This window comes from Cavia porcellus, unplaced genomic scaffold, assembly GCF_034190915.1.
Source record: "Cavia porcellus strain 051 isolate PalLab524CR breed Dunkin Hartley unplaced genomic scaffold, mCavPor4.1 scaffold_7, whole genome shotgun sequence".
NCBI lineage: Eukaryota > Metazoa > Chordata > Mammalia > Rodentia > Caviidae > Cavia > Cavia porcellus.
The window spans coordinates 8,522,234-8,546,807 of NW_026947490.1; the positions used below are offsets into that span (position 1 = coordinate 8,522,234).

Genomic DNA, 24,574 nt, shown 5'->3' on the forward strand with positions numbered 1-24,574 from the left:
AAGGAAAACCCATCAGAATCATGACAGACTTCTTAACACAAACCATCAAGTCAAGAAGAACTTGAAGTATTCCAAGCCCTGAAAGAAAATAACCTCCAACCCAGATTGATGTACCCTACAAAACTATCTCTCAAAATTAATAGAGAAACAATATACTTCCATGACAAAGAGGAACTGGAGGAGTTTGTGACCACCAATCCAAACCTACAAAAAATATTGAAGGACATTTTAGACAGAAAGAAAAAAAAGACCATGATTTTAACAACAGTGACAGAGGGGGCTCACCAAATGGGGCAGACAGTGCAATGAAGGGAAAATTAGACAACCAATGGCAGAAAAGTAGCATGGCAGAGATGAGACAGAAAAGGTTGGCCATAATCGCTAACAGGGAACCAGACAGGGAACCAGAAAAAAGTGAGGGTAGCTCGCCCATATCTGCAGATTGATTGGAAAGGTATAACACTTTTGTACAATAGAGAACTACTCAGCTATAAGGAAGGAAAACCTTTAGGCTCTTGTAGGTAAGTGGATACAACTTGAGGCCAATCTCAGGGGTAAAAACGTTCAGAACCACTTAGGTAAATAGTGGATTGCCTCTCTAATCTAAATACTAAAGGAGTTAGTGGGATACCAAATATATAATGTACTGTGGGAAAGTGAAAGGGGAGGAATTGTCTAAATAGGGGAGGCAGAGAACATCATTAATAGTGTATCATGATTTTAAACCATATGGCTTTCATCGCTCTGTTTAGTTTGATTATATTTCTCCAGTTTGTCTATTTGTACTAGATTTGAGGGCACAGGCAGATGTTCCAAAGGTAGCAGGATGTACTATGGTTACCATTTTTAATTTCCAATAAGCTTAATCTGAAATTCTGTGTTGCTTTCACTGCCTTGTTTTGACTGATTTGATCTGAATTTGTTTTGTTTGATCACTGTCTTGACTGATTTTATTTGAATTTGTTATGTTTGATAGTATTGAGTCTGAGAGTATAGGTAACTATTATGAAGACAGTAAGATTCACTAGGATACCTGTTCTGGTTTGACTATTACTTGCTTTTGAAGTCCTATCATGTCTCCAATACTTTTTTTTTTATTACTTTGTTCTATACTGCTATGTTCAATTTTACTGTGCCTGATGATATGGGCAATTCTATTGAAGATAACAATAGACATCATGGTGACAATTGTAGATCACCTTGTATTAGGGTTTTAAATCATGTACTGTTTTCATCCTTTTGTTTTGAATGACCCTCTTCTTTCCTTCTCATTTGGTTCTATGTTTTTCAAAATAAAATTTAAAAAAAAGAAATTAATTTGCACTTGTACTGATGGACATATAGACTTGCTGAAAAAGGTAGCTCTTACTAGAAGAAAGAAATGCATTAAAGTAATCTAACTTTACTAATAAGAACAAAGAGATAAACTGAAAAATAATGACAGTGTGAACAACTTGACAAAAGTGAAGAATTTTAATACAGAAATAGAGGTAGCACAAAGCACACATCCTCCCTGTAGGTTGTGGGAAATGTACAAGAGAAATCAATGAACAAAAGCTGGGTAGTGTAACATCCAAACAATCAGTCGGTCATTTCACTCAATCAATTAAATAAATAAGTCATTTGTTGCAGCCAATTTTAACAGTGAAATCAATAACTATTTGACTGAATTTTTTATTTTTAAATGTTATATTTTAAGAAATTGATGAATCAGAAAAATGTCACACAAGAAGAGAATTAACATAAGCTGGTAAAAATAACCAATATTCACTAACTAGCAAACCTTTCCATCCTAGTGGAAAACAAAGAATTCTAAACTTTTTGTTTATTAAAAAATTCTGAATAAGCACATCTAGTTTAACAAATTAATTATAGCTAGTGTCAAGCAAGACAACAAGAAAAACTATATCAAACATGTTACTCATTTTAGAATGATTTGTCGATATAATTTAGTCCTTTCTTCACTTAAAATTTAAAGACCCTAGCTGTGCTAAAGCCATATAAGATAGTAATTTTCATGTACAGCTTTTATCCTATCCAGAGGAAATTCTTCGTTAAAATTTTTTCATCTTACATAGAAAAATAATGGTAAGAGATTGCTGTACCTCCCTATCTGTAACAGAAGGAAGAAACACAAAAAATGATAATGATATGTTCAGTGGGCAGTGTAGACCTTCTAACGCATAACTTTTGCAGAGAAGAACTGTTTGTGCTTATGTGCAATCCTTTTGTTTTAAAGAAAAATAAGCATCATTTAAAGAAAAATACATTCCTGCTATGCAATCCCATCTATACATTCGGCAGGATAGTGTTTTGCTAACTTTAATATTCATGCAAGGACTGGGTTAGGATCTGATATGAGACTTAGTCTCAAGCAATCACAAAGCTATTGGTCTATCACAATACTTTAAAGGTAAGATTCTGATGTAAATTGAGTTAAATATTAAGGCTTAGTAGTCATGTCTGAGTGTCACTTAGTGAAACCTCAGTTTGTAGGATGAGAAACAAAGTCTCAGAGAAATATGACATACTTACAACTCCTGACTTGCTGACTTGATATTAAAAGGTAACACTTCTAATTCCTAGTCACGTGTTCTTTCCAATAGACTCTGAAGAGAATCCATGTAGAAAGAAAGCCTTAATCTACACATGACTGTGATCCTCATCTGTGACTTTTCAGTTTAAATGCCACAATACGTAGGTTTATTTTTTAATCTCCACACTGATTTCCACAGTGGTTGCACCAGTCTACATTCCCACCAGCAGTGGAGAAGTAGTCCTTTGCCCCCACAGCCCCACAAACATTTAGTATCAGTTAATCATGGCAGCCATTGTTTTCGGAGTGAGATGGAATCTCAGTGTTGTTTTAATTTGCATTTCTCAAATGACCAGAGATGTTGAGAATGTCTTCATGTATTTATTTGCCATTTGTACTCTCTCTTCATTGAGGCACAATGCCCAGTCGCCATGACTTAGAGGAGGAGAAGTTCCTTTTGGCTCATGTTAGTCTATCATCAGCTGGCTCCAAAGCAGGATGTCACATCAGGGTGGGAATGGCAGAGGAAAAGTGGCTCATGACCTAGCAATCTGAAAGCAGAAAGAAGGAAGTGAGACACCAATAGGGAGAGAGACACAGCCCCAGTGACCAGCCTCCTCGGAGCAGGATTCTCTTCCCAATGTAATGATGAGGTGTAAACTCATCAATGCACTGATCTCCTCATGAGTATCACGCACTCATGAACCAATCACCTTCCTATAGCCCATCTAATAAGCCAATGAGGCTTTAGGGAAAATCTAGATATGAATCATAAAGAAAAGGTATTAGCTTGAACCCAAAATTTCTGAAACCCCAAAAGCCATGAACTGAGTTATTTAAAACAACATCATGTAAAGCCTGGGAAAATAGTTCAGAAATGTTTGATATCAGAGCATTTTTGGCAACATTCTGAGTTCTAAAGAGTTGTTTCTATGTTTTATTTTCTGACTTTGTAACAGCACTAACTGTCATCTCAGATTGTTATTAGTACTGATTACAAAGTTATATAAAAAGAAGAATTCACACAGTACTCAGTGCATAGTTGTCACTCAAAAGGCAATAGCCCACTTAATTTAATGGAAATAATAATTGGACACAATTGATCGAGTGGATTATTGATATTAAAGAGATATATATTTAATATAATAGTTTCCTAATTCGTTTTCAATTTTAGTTTATTTGTGTATGTAGTATGCATACATTTTGCATGTATATTACATTACATTTAAAATCCATGTACATACAATGCAACTTAAAACCTTAAGAAACAAACTTTATTAATCCTCTCGGTATACTCTGTTTCATTCTATAATAGTTTAATTTTCATCTAAATTTTAAATCTATACTCCAACAAAGTGACTGTGTAAGTGCTAATAATTTGGAAAATTCAGCTTAAAAAATTTAACATCCACAGAAAAATTATTTTACTGAAATACAGAAGAAAACTATCTGTGTTTATTGCATGAGCCCAGCAATGACCATGTTGACACTGTTTTCCTCTGTACCCACTGACCCAACACTGTCATTAGAAAATTCAGCAATGTGACTTGTGTGTGGAAATTCTTTTTGAAAAACTAAATAGTGTCTTATTTAGAGATTTGCATAGACCAGCATGTGTCTATAAAAGGTACTCTTACTAGACATGCATATTCTGATTGGCACAATAGTTAGTAGAAAAAAATCTTTTGAAAATAGAGTCCTGTATATTTTGAAAATGAGAAATCATTCCATGTGCTGTAGCATACATAAACACATTCAGATTTCTAAATTTATGTTATAGTTCCCTAAATTCTATCACTGGAAGGCAAAATTGTATGCAATTCTCCTATATCAAAGCCAATTAAATTACTATTTCCTTCTACTATAGGATTCTTTGATAGATTGACAACTAATGTTTATTCATTTTAAAACTGTACTAAGTTTCCAGATAGTACACTAAGAAAATAAATTAAAACAACTGTATCCTAAATAAGCATTTACTTTCTGTAACTAACACCATACATATCCTTAAAAAAAAACCAACAACAAAATATAAATTGAAGGCAAAGTATTCAAATTTTCAGAGAAAAATCTATTAAATAAATAAATGCATTTAAGAAGTCTCCAATTTAGGATATCTAAATTGATTTATAATCTCTAATTTCTCATGCTGTTCGGTGGGGCAGAATGTATAAATCTACAAAACTTGCTCAGCATTTATAATTGTGTGGCTGTGTGATGCTGAATACAAACTCTTGCACTGCTACACAAATGGGTGGAAAGAAAAGCAGTGTGAAAATACATAAGTACATATAATAAGTATGTACTAATGTACAACTTCATAAGAGTATGTATCAACCTTATGCTCACATCCTTAACTATGGTTCCCTGGAACACTCCTATTAAGTATTTCTGTTAAACATTTCATGGAATTTCCATGCCTCAAAAAGGAACAGTGGAAATGCATCCAAGAATATAATTGACTAACTTCAAGTGGTTAAAAAAAAATAATAATAATAACAAAAGTGGAAAAAAACCACTAAATTTCTAGTGAATGTGACCATTGGAGATTATCCTAATCTTATGATGGGTATGAGTTTTCACACTGCAAAAATTTGAATGAGATCAGTAGTAGTTTTTCTACTGTGTTTATCAGCAGCAGCCATAGAGTTAGCCTTTTATGTAAGCATCAGAATAGAATATCTGAATAAAGAGAATTTTAACCTAGGAATCCTCATTGTCAAGCTCATTTCAGCATAAATGTCAAAATATTAGACAAAATGTTATCCTCAAAAGGAGTTTCAGAGTTGATTTACACTACCCAAGGTACACTTCTTTTTCTTACAGTTGATTCATTGTTACACTTACAAATACATCCCAGACAAAATTGTTTTGGGCAACTCATTCTAGCACTGCAAAATATTTCTAGACTTCTCTGCAATTTTAATCCAAAGATAAATATTTGCAAAAATAATGCATTGATTATGAGGAACTTATATTGTATTAGAATTATAAGTACAAAATATTATCAGTGCAGAAATAATAGGTTTTCCTAATCTCTTATTTTTTTCCTGGAAAAATTATGCTACTGATCAGGTGATTTAATGATTACATCTTGCAACTAATGCATTTGCCATTTGTCTTCTGGTGTTTACAGTTTGATTCAGGACTCAAATAAAGTATGTGCACATAATCCTCAGTGGTAGTTATGAATAACATACGTTATCATGTATTTTAAGTTAAAAATCTCAGCTCCCCGCAAAGGCAGTATAGTGCCTTTCTGGTGAAATTGCTTAATTAAGAGATTTTTTTTTTGTGAGACCTGGGCCTCTTCTCTGACTCCTGCCATCTTCGCAGACCACCTCACAAGACTGGGAAACTCCAGCCAGCGGCATGCATGGGGCCAGTCTAGACTGATGCCCCTTCTGCAACTCCCACCATCTCCACAGACCACCTCATGGAACCAGGAAACTCCAGACAGAGGTGTGCGCAGGGTCAGGGCTAGACCTGGGCCCCACCTGTGACTCCTATCGTCTCCGCAGATGATATTGCAGGCCCAGGAAGCTCCAACCAGAGCTCCTACCCTTTCTCCCTGAACCTTGGACTACAGCAGATTAACTGCTAGCTTGAGGGGAGATTCAGTTGACTGCCTTACCCAAGTGGAAGATCTCAGCAGGCTCAAGTCAGTGTGGTGAGTATGCTCCTAAAATAGAGGTGTACCGTGGGTAAGTAAGTAAAGCTCCCCCTTACTATCTATAAGACCTTGGTTGAGTCTGACAAGAGTTTGGGTGAATCCTTCCTGCACAGACAAAACATTAGGCAGAGTGAGGAGTGTGCCAAAAAGGACTCTCTCAACTTGGAGAAAATCAAACGGGCTTACGAGACACACAAGCACACAATAGGGACACAGTAGGGCCTCAGCTGACACAAATACAATAGACAGGGAGATTTGATGACCTGGAATAACCTGAAGATAAGGCAATAACAAGAACCAAAAGTTGACCTACATCAATACTACTAGGCTTGGTAGCCCAGGAAGAATATAGAACTCATTCAACAGACCCTGCAGTGGGGAGTCAGGTGACTGGCCCACCTATTCATTGTGGGACCCAGCAATTGGATAAATATCAACCTTACATTAGGACCCCAAGATACACACTACCAACAGTTGATACTAGTGGAATTGAAGGACAACATATTAACTCGAAAGGGGAAAATGGCACAATGAAAAAGCAAAATGCAATCTCAAACATCTAGTCCACCAGGAGCAAGTACAGGAGACCTTGAAACAGAGGACTTCAAAAGTAACACATCAGAAACCTCTGAGAAGATAGCAAGTGAAATAAAAAAAAAAAACAACTCCATGAAGCCATAAAGGAAATCAAATTAGAAGTACTCTCCCTTGTAAAGACAAAAATAACAACCTTAGTAAAGGAGTTGCTGAGCACAGCTAAAGAAGAAATAGAGAAAAAGTACAGGTGAATGGGAAACTGATTGAAACCTTGAGTGAACAATGTAGAAAATAAGCAGAATTCATGAAACAAACTCAAAGAGATATCCAAAAAACAAAATATTCTATTCAAAGCTGGCAAAACCACTTAAATGAAGCTGAGGATAGGATTTCACACTTTGAGGACAGGATTGCAATTAGTGATCATGAAAGGATAGAACATTTAAAAATAACAAAGCAGCATGAAGTGACAATCCAGCAGCCTCAAGATGATGCCAAGTGAAAAAATATAAAATTAATAGGCATAAGTGAAGATGCAGGAAACAATACAAATGACAGAACTAAGCTATCAACAGAACTAATATCAGAAAATTTCCCAAATATAAGGAAAAAAATTGATGTGAAGATAAATGAGGCATATAGATCACCAAGCAGTCACAACGAACATAAATCTACACCCAGACATATAATAATTAGTCTCATACATACAGCATAAAAACAGAATACTGAAAGCTGTTAGAGAAAAGACACAACTCACCTAACAAGGAAAGCCCATTAGAATCACAGCAGACTTTTCAGCACAAACCCTCAAGTCAAGACGAGTTTGGAGTGAGGTATTTTAAGCCCTGAAAGAAAACATCTTTCAACCCAGACTGATGTACCCAGAAAAACTTTCATTCAAATTTAATGGAGAAAAAAGGTACTTCAATGACAAAGAACAACTGAAGAAATTCACATTCACCAAGTCAACCCTAGAAAGAATATTGAAAGACATACTAGATAGAGATAAAAGCAACCACAATCCCCAAAACAACAACAGAAAGAAACCACCAGGTAGGACAAGCAATTAAATAAGGGGGAAAAGCAGAAAGCAAACAACTGGAACATAGCATGGCAAAGTCAAACCAGTACATATCAGTGATATTCATAAATGTAAATTGCCTCAATTCATCTATCAAAAGAAACAGGTTGACAGAATGGATCAAGAAACATGATCCCACAGTATGCTATATACAAGAAACACATGTGACCTAAAAGGAAACTCATAGATTAAAAGTCAAAGGATGGAAAACTGTATTCCATGCAACAGGAACCCAGAAAAAAGCAGGAGTAACTGTTCTATTTGAAGACAATGTGAACTTCAAACCTAAAATGATTAAAAGATATAAAGAAGGTCACTACATACTTGCTAGTGTAAAAATTCAAGAGGTGGAACTAACAATTATAAATATATATGCACCAAATATGGGAGCACCCAACTATATAAGACACATACTAATGGGCATGAAAAACTTAAATACACAAAAACACAGTTATAACAAGGGACCTTAATACCTCATTGTCACAAAGAGATTGATCAACTAGACAAAAAGTCACCAAAGATATAATAGAACTGAATCATATCTGCAAGAAATTGGACTTAGTAGAAGTTTACAGAGTGTTCCACCCAACCACATCAGCATACACATTCTTCTCACTTGAGCATGAAACATTCTCCAAAATAGAGCATATATTATCCTATAAAACATTCTTAAGTGACTGCAAAGATATTGAAATTATCCCATGCAGGCTATCAGACCATAGTGCACTGAAATTGGAAATTAGTGGCAAAAAATTTTCAAAACCTGCATCAATACTTGGAAATTAAATAACAACCTTTTGAACAACCAGTAGGCTACAGATGAAATGTAAAAAATGAAGCAATAGCTACAATTCAATGAAAATGCAAAAACAACATACTGTAATCTATAGGATGCAAAGAAAGTGGTCTTCAGATGGACATATATAGCAGCAAATCGTCATATCAAGAAAAGAGAATGAGCACAAATAAATAACCTCATGCTTCACCTCAAGTTTCTAGAAAAAGAAGAGCAAGTTAAATCCAAAGCTCATAGAAGAGAGGAAATTGTAAAGATTAAAGCAGAAATCAATGCAATTGAAACTCAAAAAAAAATTACAAAGAATTAATGAATCAAAAAGCTGGTTTTTTGAAAGAATAAACAAAATTGACAAACTTGTAAAGAAAAAGAAACCTCATAAAGAAAAAGAAAGAAAAAAACCCAAATTCATGCAATAAGAACTGAAAAGGGGGAAATTACTACAGATCCTGTGAAAATTCAAAAGATCATGAATACCTGCTTTGAAAATCTCTACTCACATATAGTGGAAAACACAGAGGGAATGGACAGATTTCTAGAAACATATGAACTACCAAAGCTTAACCAAGAAGATATAGCAATTTTAAATAATTCAATATCAGCTATTGAAATTGAAAATGGAATTTAAAACTTACCAACAAAGAAATGCCCAAACAAAGAAATGCTGAATTCTACAAAAAATTTAGGTAAGATTTGATGCTAATACTCATTAAACTCTTCAATGAAATTGAAAAGGAAGCAATCTTCCCTAAATTACTCTGGGAGGCAAGTATCACTCCCATACCAAAATGAAAGACAGACCCAGCCAAAAAGGAGAACTATAAGCCAGTCTCATTAATGAACATTGATGCAAAGGTTGTCAATAAAATACTGGCAAATAGAAAGCATCAAATCATCAAGTAGACTATACATCACGACCCAGTGGGATTCATTCCAGGAATGCAGGGATGATTTAACATACACAAATCAATAAATGTAAAACACCACATCAACAGAGCCAAAAACAAAAACCACATGGTCATCTCAATAGATGCAGAAAAAGCTTTTGACAAAGTCCAATACATGTTCATGATAAAAACCCTTTACAAACTCAGAAAACGCAGTGTCTATTTCAATCTTATAAAGGTGATCTATGACACATTAACAGCCAACATCAGACTAAATGGACAAAACTGAAAGTTTTCACTTTAAAATCAGGAACAAGATAAGAATGTCCACTATCACCACTCCTACTCAATACAGTTCTGGAAATACAAGCCAGGGCAATCAGACAATAGAGAAAAATAAAAGGAATAAAGATAGGAAAGGAAGAAGTTAAATTATCATTATTTGCAGATGACATGATACTCTGTATAGAAGACCCAAAAAACTCCATTTAAAAACTAGTAGAACTAATAAATAAATTCAACAGTATAGTTGAGTACAAAGTCAATGCTCAAAATTCAATAGCATTCCTGTACACAAACAAAAAACTCACTGAGACAGAAATTATGGAAATATCCAAATGAAATACTTAGGAATCAACTTAAGCATGTAAAAGAACTGTATGCTGAAAATTATGGTACAGTAAAAAAGAAGATTGAAGAGGACATTAGAAAATGGAAGGATATTAGAAAATTCCATGCTCTTGGCTAGAAAGAACCAACATTGTGAAAATGACCATACTCCTAAAACTGTTATACAGATTTAATGAAATCCCAATAAAAATACCATTAACATACCTTACAAATCTAGAGAAACCACTCCTAAAATTCATTTGGAAACAGAATAAACCTAGAATAGCAAAGGCAATTCTGGGCAACAAAGGCAAGGCAGGAGGCATCTCAATTCCTGACATGAAACTATACTACAAAGCCACAGTGATAAAACCAGCATGGTACTGGCGAAGAAATAGATCTGAAGATCAGTGGAACAGATTATAATATACAAGCACAACTACAAAGACACTCAGCCACCTAATATTTGACAAAGGGGCTAAACATGTCCACTGGAAGAAAGATAGCTTCTTTAATAAATAGTGGTGGAAAAACTGGCTTTCCACGTGTTGAAGACTGAAACTAGACCCATGCCTATCACCATGCACAAAACTAAAGACTAAATGGATCAAAGATCTAAATATTAAAACAGAAACACTAAATCTGCTGGAAGACAATATATGTACAAGTCTTGAAGACATAGTGGTAGGCAGAGAATTCATGAACAAAACACAAACTGCATGGGAAACACTTCAAAGAATCAACAACTGGGAACTCATATTATTGAAAAATTTCTGCACTTCAAGAGAAATCACCAACAGATTGAAAAGAAAACCCACAGAATGGGAAAGAATTTTAGCCAGCAACCCCTTAGACAAAGGACTTATATCCAGAGCATATAAAGAATTGAAAAACATCAAGCTCCCCAAATTTAAAGGTCTTCTCCAAAATGGTCACACACAGTTCTCAGATGAAGATATACAAATGGCAAATAAATACATGAAGAAATATTCACCATCACTAGTCACTGGAGAAATGCAAATTAAAACAGCATTGAGATTTCATCTCACTCTGGAAAGAATAGCTGCTATCAAGAAATTGACTGATAACAAATGTTGGCAAGGTTGAGGGGAAAAAGGAACACTGCTTCACTGTTGGTGGGAGTATAGACTGGTGTAACCACTATGGAAATCAGTGTGGAGATTTCTCAGAAGCCTAGGATTGGAAGTTCTATTCAATCCAGCTATTCTCCGCCTGGGTATTTTCCCCCCAAAATTGAAAAGGTCATATCACAGTGATATATGTATACCCATGTTCATAGCAGCACAATTTGTAATAGCTAAATCTTGGAAACAACCATGATGCTTATCAACCACAGGGTGGATGAAAAAGATGTGGTATTTTTATATAATGGAGTATTATTCAGCTATAAAAAGGATGATCTTGAGGCCTTGAGAGGCAAATGGAGACAACTTCAGGACATCCTCATAAGTGAAATAACTAATATTTATAAATATCACATTGTGTCTCCAGTGTAAAAAGTAATAAGAAATGTAGGCATAAGATAACCCTAAATGTGTAATTGCTGTTGTAAAAAAGAGAGGAAAAGAAAGTGGTCTAAAGGATATAACTGCATATATATATATATATATATATATATATATATATATATATTAAGTGTGTAGGATTAATAAACATATTATTAAATTTTGTTGGATTGTTGAACAGAACTGTTTGTAGTCTCACTGTTTGTCCATTTTGTATGATTTAATTTTGTAAGTTGAGCAACTATTTCTAAGAGGACAATATGAAATTTATCAACTAGTGATTTCTTACTGTTTGTATTTTTGAAATTATGTATAATTTCTACCCTTTTTATGTTTTCTCTCTCTTTAAATAAAAAGATATTTTTGCTGCAATAAAAATAAGATAATCCAAATAAGAATTGAAGGATAATGTTTCCAACCATCACTGTGGTGGAAGATGACAAAGATAATCATTATTTTGAAGTGAATGAGCATATTAATGAGGAATGTCATGTAACTGTAGCACTTTCTGAAGAAACAAAAGGTTAAGAAGACTGAAGAAATTTTATTTGTTCTGATGTCAATAAAACAAATACGGTAGTAAACCAAATGCAAATGCACAAACATTATATTTCACCCTTTTTCCTTCTGTGAATTTTGTAAAATACCATGAGATATTGATGCTAGAGTTCTCCATCTACTTGCTATCATCTACAAAATGATGCTTAATTAGTGTTTTATAACTTTAAAAATGATAAAGCAGTTGGTTACAAAGGTGGACCATTAGTATAAATAATTCAGAATTATGGAAAAATAGACAGGTTGCAAGTAATTATCCAAAAGGTTCGTTCTCTCATTAATACCACTATTCTTTCAAAAGGATGAAACAACATTGAAATCAAGGCAGACTGACTGACACGGCACACTGAAGATTGAAAGGTAGACGTCGTGCTTTGTCGTTTTCTGTTTATTCTCAGCGTTTAGTAGCATGCTGGGAACACAATATGGGATCAATAAATACTTGGAGAGTGATTGATCCTCCAGTGTACTCATTGACTAATTCATTGCCATGGGGAAACAATCACATAGTAAATGTAAAAGGGTATCCGGAGCCTTTACAAACTTTCACTGAAGAATTTCCAATCATATTGATTACAGTTTGCTAGTGATGAATCAGTTTATAATTATTCTGTGTGGCTACTTTTGATTTTGCTAAAAAATATTTATTCATATGCATATATTCAACTCACAAATACAGAATTTAGTCATCTCTTTTTCTAAAACTTCATTGGTCTTCTCCAGAATTCTTTCACATCGTCACTGTGCCTGCATCAAAACCATTCCAAACCTCTCATGACTACTGATTACCTAAGTCCTTCCACCATACTGGGTCCTACTCAGTTCAAAATTTTGATTTGGGTACGTATATTCTGACTTCCCACTCACTTTTGCCCTTACCTGAGAGACCTTACCTACTCATGAGCATCCCTGCACACCACACACACACACACACACACACACACACACACACACACAAACTTATTGATTGTCAAAATCAACCTTTTATCATCCAGTTTCTGAGCTCTGAGACTTATCATTATGGCAAAAAACATGTCTGGAGAGAAATTAAATACTTTGATCTTTGGTATCTGTTTTTAATCTGGTATTTGTACCTCTTCAAGAATCTTATTTCTCCCTGCTCCCCTTCCCCCCAGCTACTTCCATTTCCCTGGGCCAAACCTGCATTATAAGCAGACACTCTTACTAATATTTCAGTAAGGAGCATGCCTGCCTTAATGTTCTCGTTTATCTTCTTTACACTGGCATAAATTTTCATCTAAAGCATTCATTCAATGACTTATTCAATACATAAACATGAAGCATTTGCCCTGTGCTTGCACTGTTTTGACAGACACAATTGTCAGATGCAAGAGAGGCTTATATTGTGGTTCTGAAGCACAGTGCATTGATCCACTGCATTGACTGTGAGTAGTGAAAATCTTGTGAAATCAGTCAAAAATCAGAAGAATTAGCTTTAAGAATTAGCCTGGGACATACAGTGGCATCTTGGAGCAGCTCTAAATTTGAACTGCTTATTAATTGAAGAGCAAAATTCAAAAATAACCTTCTCAGTGTTCATAACTTTGCTTGATAGTCCAACAGCAAATCAAGCTTGAAAAAACCTGTGCTAGCTGAATGAATCACACATCGTATCTCCAAGTCTAAGTGCTGCTCTTGCTCAGAGAGATTGCGATAGTGCATTAAGACATTCCTCATTGTGCTTTTACCTGCATTTTATTTGAACAAAACATCATAGCCATGGCTCCAAATGAAGTTTGTAATGCTAGCAGTAAAGCTAGAGGAAAACTGCAGAACCACAGTAGAGATGAAGAGATTATTGCAAAAGTTGGTTAAGGTCCTGACAAAATGTACTTGTAAGCTTAATTTTGAGACCTTATTTATTTATTAAGGGAAAAATATGTTCAATTCTCAGTGTTTGAACACAAATTTGAAATGAATTGAGTTATACAACCGAATTTTCAGTGTAATGAGATGAAGAGTATGTTTCAGGCGTGTGAAAGAACATGTTTGTCAGAGACAGGATAACAGACAATGGAAAACGATTCAGTCTGGCTGAAACACAAAACAGAAAGGTTGAATGATAAGATTTTTCTAGAGATATCTGCATAAATACTGCATGAAGAACATGGAAGACAGTAAAACATACTGTGGAATCTCTGAAATAATACAATATCTTTCAAATAATTTGTAGAGTTCCCTAAGGGCCAAGTGAGATAATGTCTTCACATGGTTACATATTTAATGCTACCAAAAGACTAATGTTACTCATGAAAAGGAATTTATTCATTGTATGGAGCACAGTAATAAGATATGAACTATTTTATCCAGGAGAATGAAAAGTCTTGATTTATATCTTAGATCTGACTTGTGGTTTGGAGACATGTAAGGAGAAAGATAGAAAAGGAACCTCAACTGTACCAAAGATATCATTTGTAGCGTTTTCTACATCAACAGAGGTAGACCTTTTACTATTCTGAGTAGCTGTGGAGGTAACAGAGGCTAGGTAACAGGTAGATCTAGATGCTATTTAGAAAATAAAAACAAGGGGACATACTAATACATGAGATGGGATAGTAGAAGGAGAAAAAAGGAGTAAAGAAAACAACAAAATTTCAGACTTGCCTAACTTCCAGGATAATGAAATACTGTTTTGTTGTAGAACGCTGGAAGATAACAAGGTATGGGATGTCTCCACCAAATGACTTTAGTCACAGACACATCGCATTTGCAGTTTCTATGGAATTGAGTAACCAGTTTGCAAATCAGAGTCATTATTCAGGGCTGGAGTTCTCAAGATGATGACAGCTGAAGCCATAGAAGCAGCATACTTAATTTAGACTAAATGAGAAAACAACAGAAAAAAGATAAGAAACCTGAAAGATAAGAAGACCCTGCCTCATGGGGGCATAAAACTAGGGATGAAGCATGTTCTACAGAGGAAAAACATATATCAGCAACTTAATGATAAGGTAGGAAAGAAAGTATTAATAATCTTGACAAAAGCAATGACCACAGAATGTTCGGGCTTGTAAATAAGGACACAAAGTAAGAATGTTCAACTATAACATTTGGTTTCAAAGAGATAAAATAACACATCTTGTAGCTGACAGGTAGAGCAAAAGAAAGCGAAATATCTAATGGATAGAAAGAGAAGACTATGTTTGCAAGCGCTGGTAAGGAGCAAGATAGACAACTGCTTTGGGTGCAGGGCTAGGGGCAATAATTTACAGCACAAGGATGTGCAGGAGATCCAAGCAGAGGAGCTATCCTGATAATGGGAAGGGATAAAGCTCCCACTACAAGTGTGCTGTAGCTCCATCTCACTCCTAAAATAGCCCCCCCATTTCATTAATTTACTTTCAATTACAGACGGAAATACCTTTAGTTCAGGGTTTGGCAGAAGCTTATGACTCTGCCCCCTCTATTTTCACCAGATGCTTTAGAGGCATATTAAAATATGCTCTCTCTCCTCAAAATGTCCATTATTTTACTTTATATTTTTCCACACTGTAACTTGGATTCTCTTTCTATGACTACACTGAGTATCTCCATGAAAAGAAAGAGTTAGGATTGTCATCTTCTTCAAGGGACTTTCTCCTTTTTCTTCTTTCATGTTAAAAATGTCAGTATTTCTAGTCAAACAATCCTAAATTTTTTTTCCTGTTTTCACATTACTGTAAGGTTCCCCACTTCTCCACCTGTCCACCCTTTGATGTATTGTCCTTTCTCCATCTCCTTGCATCAGTTGCCCCTTCCACTTTGTTTTCTGTCCTTTCTTTAGTGAAATAATTTTCCTACATTTCAGTTTTTATGTGGATGCTCTTTCCCAAATCAAGGTCACCACCTTAACTTCATTGTGATTTATAATTATTGTCATAATTATAGCCTTACCCCTCCGTTGTCCACCAATTACATTACATTAAGCTAGGCACTGATTTAATTGTCTTTTTGTTTTAGTCATTCTTTCACCAGTTCCTCTAAATCTGTTGTAACTGAAAATACCGTGTTTCAAGAACCAAATACAAGAGACTCGATACCTGTCATGCCATGTTCACATGATCCACAGTTACATGCTTTATTTCCATATTATTTTTATTTTCTGTCCTCAACTCTCCAGCTTTGAACCTCGCTTCACTCTATCTTGTGTCCACAAGACCCATGAATCATGTGATTTTTAGACTGAACTTTTGGTGTTATCTTCCCTCTTAAAATTCCTACCACAAGGAAACATCTTCTTTGAAGCATTTTTATAAAATAATTTCAGTGAACCAAAAAAGTCTCATTTATTTTCCCACTGATTTCAGTGTTTAAATTTATATTAGTATTTATTCCTATACTTTTAAAAAATTTTGGTGTGTCATTACTGCTAAAAAGTAAAAAGGCACCAATCATTTCACATACTCCAATTATTACCTAGAAAATTTCAGAAAATAACATAGTTGTTAAATGAATCCTCCAGAACTATTTTAGAGGATATCTTGTCTGCCCATATCAAACAACTCAAAGTAATAGAAAAAAATTCTTTAAAAAAACGTAGCCACCAAAGGCAAAGCAGTATAAAAATTTTGAAATGTGCTATTTCTTTGGCATGTATTCAATTAAAATGGTTTAAGAAAGAGTCAAGAAATTAATTTGTTCTCTTACTGGGAAAAACAAGTGTGAAATGATTTTCCAATACACTCACCATTTTTATCATGTCTCCTGAAATAAAACTATTCTATCTTAAAATGAATAATAATATTTATATAATGAATGGCTTTACATTCTACAAAAGGAAATAGGGCCCGTGGAAATTTGAAAGAGTTAAAATTTTTGGCACTTTCTTTTTGAGGAAAAGAAAGATACACAGAGATGTAGCAACACAACAATGCACACTGAAATATTTGAAGGATTTAATTGGCTGTATTTTCCCTAGCCAGTTATGGTTTCTCTAAAGTACTATGAGAGATGTGTGACCTTTTTCAAGTTGTAGGGTGCAGCAGTAGAAATTAAGCCTATGTTATACGCTCATGTGCTCAGTACAAATTTTTCAGACCATTTGTATTTCAAGATGAGTGAAGCATATGACAATACCAAATACTTAACTGAGTACATTAAGCTTTTACCAAATTCCTCAGAGATATATGAAAAGCAATAAGGTAGGCTCTGTGTTTCACTTTCACATTAATGCTTTTTGTGAACTTTGCCATTTAATGTGAACTATATTGCCTTTAAAGTTGAAGCAAATTCAGAAATTTTGCATACCATAAAAATATTGCAGGCCTTGGCACCCCATGGTCCTAATTAACCTCTACATAAAAGTTAACACCCATGACCCAACCATATATTTTAATTCAGGCCTCTTGACAATTATTTCTTTTTTTTTTTTTTCAATTTTAAAGAGACTAAACCAGAACATGATTAAGTCATTTTGTGCAGGTCCTTAACAATTATAACAACAGCCATGCCGCTCGGCACACTCCCAGAGCTGCTGTGGGCCCTCTCTCGGGCCTTTCCCCACTGCTATCAGTTTAGCTACTGTTCCATGAGGTTCCCCAGTCACACACTGACTAGACTGACTCAGTTAAATCTGTTTCACTAATGATATATTCACATCTTCCATCCCATCTCCATGGAGATTGTTGCAGGCTGAAATGCATCTCTTCCCTACAGGTAATGTCTACATATTGAATTCCTAAACTCTAATACCTCAGAGTGTGACCATATTTGAAGACAAGATTTTCAAAGAGATAATTAATTTAAAATGATGTTTTTGAGTGGATCCCAGTATAAAAGGAAAAGATCAGGACCTTTAAATGAAAAGATCAGGACATCAGGACATAAACGTGTAGAGGCAGATGACACAGAGAAAAAGAAACCATCTTCAAGTGAAGAGAGATGTCAGATGAAATTAAAACTGATACTTTAATTTCAGACCTCTTCTGAGTTGAGAAAAACAACTTTTTGTTATTAAAGCTCCTAATCCAAATGTAATTTGTTATATGAACATTGACAAACAAATATGGAGAGACTTACAATCCACTTAGATCCTTGTCTGAGAACTAACTTAGTGCTCCAGTGACCTAAACTTAAAAAAAGAGACTGAGATGAGTGACATTTTATTCTTAGGATCCTCAAGGAAAAAACAAAATACATTGCCAACTCTGTGTAGTAAAATCATAAGAATATGATAGTTGGCATTTAGTGAGTTTTTCTACATACCAGGAATATTTCTGAGAGCTTTAGACGATATTATTTTGAGATAAATCTATTATTTCATTCATTTCCTACAATACTGAATGTAGTAAATGTTTTCCTTAATCTGTGATTTACAGATGAAGAAATAGAGACACAGAGAACTTGTAACAATGCAGAAAAATTAAAAAATGATCAAACATGGTTTCAAAACAGTTTCACTCAGAAGCACATACTTGTAACTTTACTGTTATTTGGCTTTTTCATTGGTGCTCAAAATTTTTAGTTTTCATATATTGTGCTGCCTTGCAAATAAAAGCTGTTATAGATGTTTGTCATCAAGTGTAAAATTTCAAAATTCATTTAGCTTATGCTTCTCAGAAACAAAATCCATTTTGACTTTAATTCAAGACCAGTTACGGAGTGGTTATAAATTTGATATTTATTTCTCTTTATAATTTCAATAATGCAGCCTTGATATTTCTCTCTCTACTGAAAGCAAATATATCTATATTTATTCATGCATCTACTTATTCCAGTATGACATAAATGTTTTTCTAGACTCCAGGTTCAATCTCTTCAGGATAAAAAGAAATGAAAAGTAACCAAAAAGAAAAAAGAACCAGTGGATAAAAAAAAAAAGAGAGAGAGAAGGAAAAGAGAATTGAAATTACGGGTATAGTCATTTTTATCTTTCATTATATAAGTGTGATATAATTAAGATATTTTTGAGGAATGCAAAGTCAATCTAAAAATATGAGTGCAATGTGGAGTTTACCTGCCACACTAAAAGGATGGTTCAGTTGTGAATCATATATAGTATTAGTGTTCAATTTTCTGGCTATGTAATGTAGAAGCAACTCTTTCCTGGATTCTTGTCAGACAACTAAGCACTCTGTAAAACATTGTAAGCTTCAATGACACTAAGGATGTTAAACATTTTGTTCACCTCTACAATTACATCTCAGGATTCACCAAACTTCCAGAATAATTAAGAAGGATGGGAGGAAGTTCTAGGATCGTGATCATGGGATTGTGCTTGATGTTAATAAAAATAAGAGTTCAGTGTCTGACTCTGATTTTACCTGAATGACTGAAATAATTCTTTTCAATAAAATCTTGAGACGTTAAACAAGTGACCTAACCCATGTTATGAAATGACTGTGTCTACAAGTTAAAAAGACCTACAGGTCACCTGGTTAGAACCATCACATGATGTAAGAAATCTCTAAAAATCACTAGAAAAGTGTTGAAAGTCTTGTTCTTATTACTAATTCTTGAGTCATTCCACTGATTTTGAAAAGAATATGAAAATTTTATATGAATAAAATCAGTGACTCATAATCATATCCATTAGCTTGAAATCTCCCTTTTGCATAAACATAATTAAATTTTCTATTGGGCTGTCCTAAAATGTAAAAGAACAAACATATTTCCCCAAAGTCATATATTTATTACATCATTACTCTAGATTCTCTACTGTTTAACAAACACTTTCCAGAACTTTTAAATTCTATAGATACTTTATATCTACGTGCTTTATTTTAAATGCACTATCTAGCGCTAATCAACTCCAATAGGTTATGTCTACGTATTGAGCTTATCATGTGCTATAACCTAATTGCTCATTATTTTGCAACTGGAAATCCATGAACTACATTTTCCAGTTTCCTTTATCTAAAATGTAAATTGCTCCAATAGGGGAAGAAAAATTAAAATTTACTAAAATTTTAATTTCTTAACATTTTATATCTATAAAATTTACCACTTGTTCCCTTTTTAATGATACCTGACATTCTTTTTATAAATTTACTTTAAATCAAAAAATTATAAAGATTATACATATTATTTAGGTAGTACATAATGTTTTAACACATTGCTTATTCATATATATTGTGTAATGTTTAGATCATGTGAAGCATGTATATTTCCTCAAATATCTTTTCATTTGTGTTCAAGAGAATTACTGACCTGTACACAGAATCTTCAGTTTCTTCCAGGGACTGGCTCTCACATAGCGAACCTGGCATTGGTGCTTTGTGCTGGCTTCCATGCTGTGCTCTCCAGCAGACAGAATCTTGCCCCTACTTTCCTGTCAAGGTTGGAGACTGAATGGCAAGTGTCTTTGCTACCTGACTGATGTAGTTAAAGTGTATCAGGCTGTGGATACTGGTCAGGAGATTTACCTAGAATGGTGCTCCAGACGGGGTTACCATTTAGGGCCTAGACTTATTGCCGTCTCTCTCCTCCAAGGAAGTAGTATCTCTCTCCACACTGGGCCAATTAGAGTTGAGGGATGCCTGTTGCAGGGAACCCTTTTCTTTGATTTCTTGAACATGACTTTGTGCTAGGTTATGCTAAAAGCAGTCACTATAATACCTCACCTACTTCCTTAAAATTTTTGCTTACTTGTATTTTTTATTCTTTCCCTTGAATTCAGTATAATGTAATATATTCTGGAAATCATAATTTTATATATACACAAAACTTACCTGCTTATGACAGTATTTGCTTAATACTCAATATTTAGAAACAACCTAAATGTTTCATCAACAACTGATGAATGCATGAGCAAAATCCTGTCTCTCTACAAAGAATATTACTCTTCCACAGAAAGAAAAAATGTACTGAAGCTTGCCATACCACAAATAAGCCTGGCGTACATAGAAAGTGAAAAAAGCAAATCATAAAAGGCCGATCACCGTATAATTACGTTCACACGAGAGGCGGGAGTCTAGACAGACAGAGAGAAGAACGGTGGGTTTGTTAGGGATGGAAGAAGTATGGGAATGAAAAGGATGGTAGCTACCCGGGACAGAGTGTCTCATTATGATACAAATGCTCTAAGACTAAGAACAGTGATAGTCTCACGTATCTGTAAAAATGTAGAACACTGCATTCCCTTGTGTAACTTAAATAGTAAATTGTATAGTATGTTAATTGTTCTCCAAGCTATCAAATTCTTCAGAGATGTAAACTAGTTTAGAGTTTAGAGAGCTTGCTCCACTAGTTATCATGGTAAGAACTGTAGCAATAAAGACAGTTTCATAATAGTGCAATGGTAGATGAATGGATAAGAAGAAAGAATGCACAAACAAACACGTATGAATGCTTGATTTGTAGTGAAGTCTTTATTTTACAATGTTGGAGGAAAGAGTGATCTTTTCAGTAAGTAGAGTTAGGACAAAACAGAATAAACCTATTTCAAAGATTCCATAGTCTGGTTTTACATTCATAAACCAGAGGGGCAAACTGGCACTCAAAATAAAATTTAATTTCCTACCAACTGATTTAGAATTACCTCTTCCCTGTCCCGTATGGAGAAACTCAAATATTGTGAAAGTGCAAAGACACTCAAAATAATCTTAGCAATACTGAATAACCTACAGATATTCCATTAATTAATTATTTAAAAGTCTTCTCTGAGATTTATAAAGAAAATCTCTTGGAAAGTGCTGGGACTGAAAAAAATGACACCCCAAAATGAGAAGCTCAGGAGAAACCCCAGAAGAGCAATTCCCCTCTGACCTCCTCCTTCCTTGCTCTCTCCCCTCTCGGGCTCCCCTAACAGGATGTGGAAATAGAATTTCTCTTTTCCAAGACAGATGATAAATGCAAGAACATTTTTTCCCCAAACTCAGCCATCAAATTTCCTCTAGCTTTCTGCATAACTAAGAAATTAAGATCCTCCTATTCCTGCCTCATACTTAGTAGGGAAAAAATGCTCCAAGTAGGGAGGAAATAAATCTAAACAGACCTTACTGAGTTTCCTGACTGATTTACCATAATTTGGTCATACATTTTTGGTCCAATAATATTTCTACGTGGCAGTCCCTGTTTCAAACTAAAACATAAAAACTCTTCCCACAAATTTAAGCAGAGATTTTCTTATGCTTTTTCTTTTGAACATGTCTTTGTGTTGTAGGGGTGCTGGCTATGACTTTTAGACAACAAGCACTGTATCTACAATCACAAAAGAATGAGGCAAAAAGGATTAACTTTAACTTCAATTACCCTTTTATTATGTTTTATGATAAGCATTGTGCCCTCTTCTAAGATATTGTCAACTTTGTGTGATAAACAGATCATAAGATCATGTTGCCTAATTTCATGCAATCTCATTTTTTTTCCCAACATGCATATTGATTTCTTAACTTAGTTTCTATTTAAACATTTTGGAATGATTCAGGTTTATTTTATCAATCAATATGAGTAATCTTGAATAATATGTAATGAAATGCTATTATATTGCTAGTTAGGAGCTCTGGCAAGATTTTCATACAGTCATATCATACATCAGATTCAAATTATTACTTTTTACTTGGCTGATGTGTATTTGCACATACACTATGTGTAGGCCTTTTCATTTTTCTATAGAGTTTGAGGCAAAATCCTATGGTTCCTTAATTGAAATTTGAGTCATATCACTTATCTTTGTACGTTAGTCAAAATAATCTTAGAAATGTTGACTGTGTTCAGAAAGAAATATGCTAATAGCTATCACAGCAAGCTCACAGGTCTGAAACATTTAAATTTAAATTTTACCTTCTAGGAATTTATCTTAACATAACCCAAAAGTAGGAAATGCACTATATTCATAAGGATTATTATTGTAGAATTATCTACATTATCTCACAAAATGAAATAGCCAATTTATCAATATTGGGATCATGGAACAAGCAAAGGGTTGTAAGCAAATTATTTCTTATATATTTAATGTAATTATGGAACCATCAAAATAGTTAATATGAACATTTTATTAAAACAAGAAATGTTAAAATATATAGACATCTATACTAAGACTCCTGTTAGTCTAATAATGCTCATGAATCCTGAGTATACACAATTACATGAGGGATACATTCTAGAATGTTAAAGACAAAAAATTGAATCACTTTCTAAAATAGTAATAATCTGGTAAGCATATAGTACATTCCCTCAAAGTGTAGATAAAATTGTTAGGGTAGTGAGTTGCATTTCATGCTAAGCTTTTGGCAGATTCTGGTCACTCAATCCCAAACCTTTCCTCTTGTTTCTCATGCTTCCCTTTGAGGAAATCTGCATATATTTAGACTTTGAAAAAGTGACCATTTTTAAATATGAAGGTCAAGTGGCAAGTCTATTCCAACTTTTCCATTCTTCAATGTTGTTGGAGATCAGGCATTTGATTATAAGGCAATTTCAGGCTTTCTCGTAGGACTCTGAATACAGAATAAACTATGTAACAAGAAGAGTTTGTTGGGAGGTTTGTTCTTCACAAAACCAGTGCTTGTTAATGCAGGCTTTTTTTCATTAGCAGAAATTTCAGAAAGGCTCTTTCCACTACACACTCCAGAAATCATCAAGTTGTTCCTGCTTTCACCCACTTTATTTATCCTTAGCAATCCTGAATTATTTCTAATGCTCATGACCTAGACCATTTTCTGATCTAAATGGCACACAGGCAAATGCATGTATTAAAGTTGTTTTCTACCTAAGCTAGAGAGAGTAATAAGAGAAATCAGTGAAGAAGAAGTTTTAAACATGAGAAAGTCAGAAAGATATAAGTAAATCACAATGGGAAACAATGTCAAGGAAAATAGGGAGAAGTTTAAATTTATAAATACTAAGAGAAACCACAGTTGTTGTTAGCTGCGGTAGGTAGCTAAATGGATTTTACTGAGTTTAAATGGAAGCTGGAAAGAATAATAGCCCAATTCCACACTAAGTTTTATCTAAGTACTAATGGGAAAGATCTTGGTTTAATTTTTATTTTATTTTGCTTTAATTTACTTTGGTTAATATGCTATTTATTAGAAACAATAGAAGTCTTCTTTAAATATGAGATTGTTTTAGTTGTTTAGAAAACAAAAATACTTTATACTTAAGTAATTGGAAAGAAAAAGCTGATTTTCTGTTTCTCTTTTAATCCCAGAGTTAGTATGAAATCCTATGGGAAAGAAAGTTATTTAGTAAAGCCAAGGATTTTTTTGACAATGAAAACGGAATATTTAAACTTAGGATGTTTCTTTCTAAAGTCTAGGTGAAAACACTTAAGACGAATGAGTTCATTTGTCTCACCATATCCCAGTCTGCCATGGACCTTTACCATCCTGAGCCCTTTGAGTTGCTGTCTTCAGAGAATGTCTGTGCCCAGAAGAATCATTGGAATTCCATTCCATCTGCCCAAACAGCTTTCTCACAGAGGAGCTATT

At 34.3% G+C, this 24,574-nt stretch overlaps 1 long non-coding RNA gene across 1 annotated transcript; it reads right to left on the reverse strand.

Annotated features, from left to right (window-relative positions):
- Positions 1-1,458: 1,458 nt before the first annotated feature.
- Positions 1,459-24,574, reverse strand: LOC134476705 (uncharacterized). The gene is made up of 2 exons (XR_010048513.1): positions 24,441-24,574; positions 1,459-3,087 (listed from the first exon to the last, which is right to left on the reverse strand). It is a non-coding gene; the product is annotated as an uncharacterized LOC134476705 (long non-coding RNA).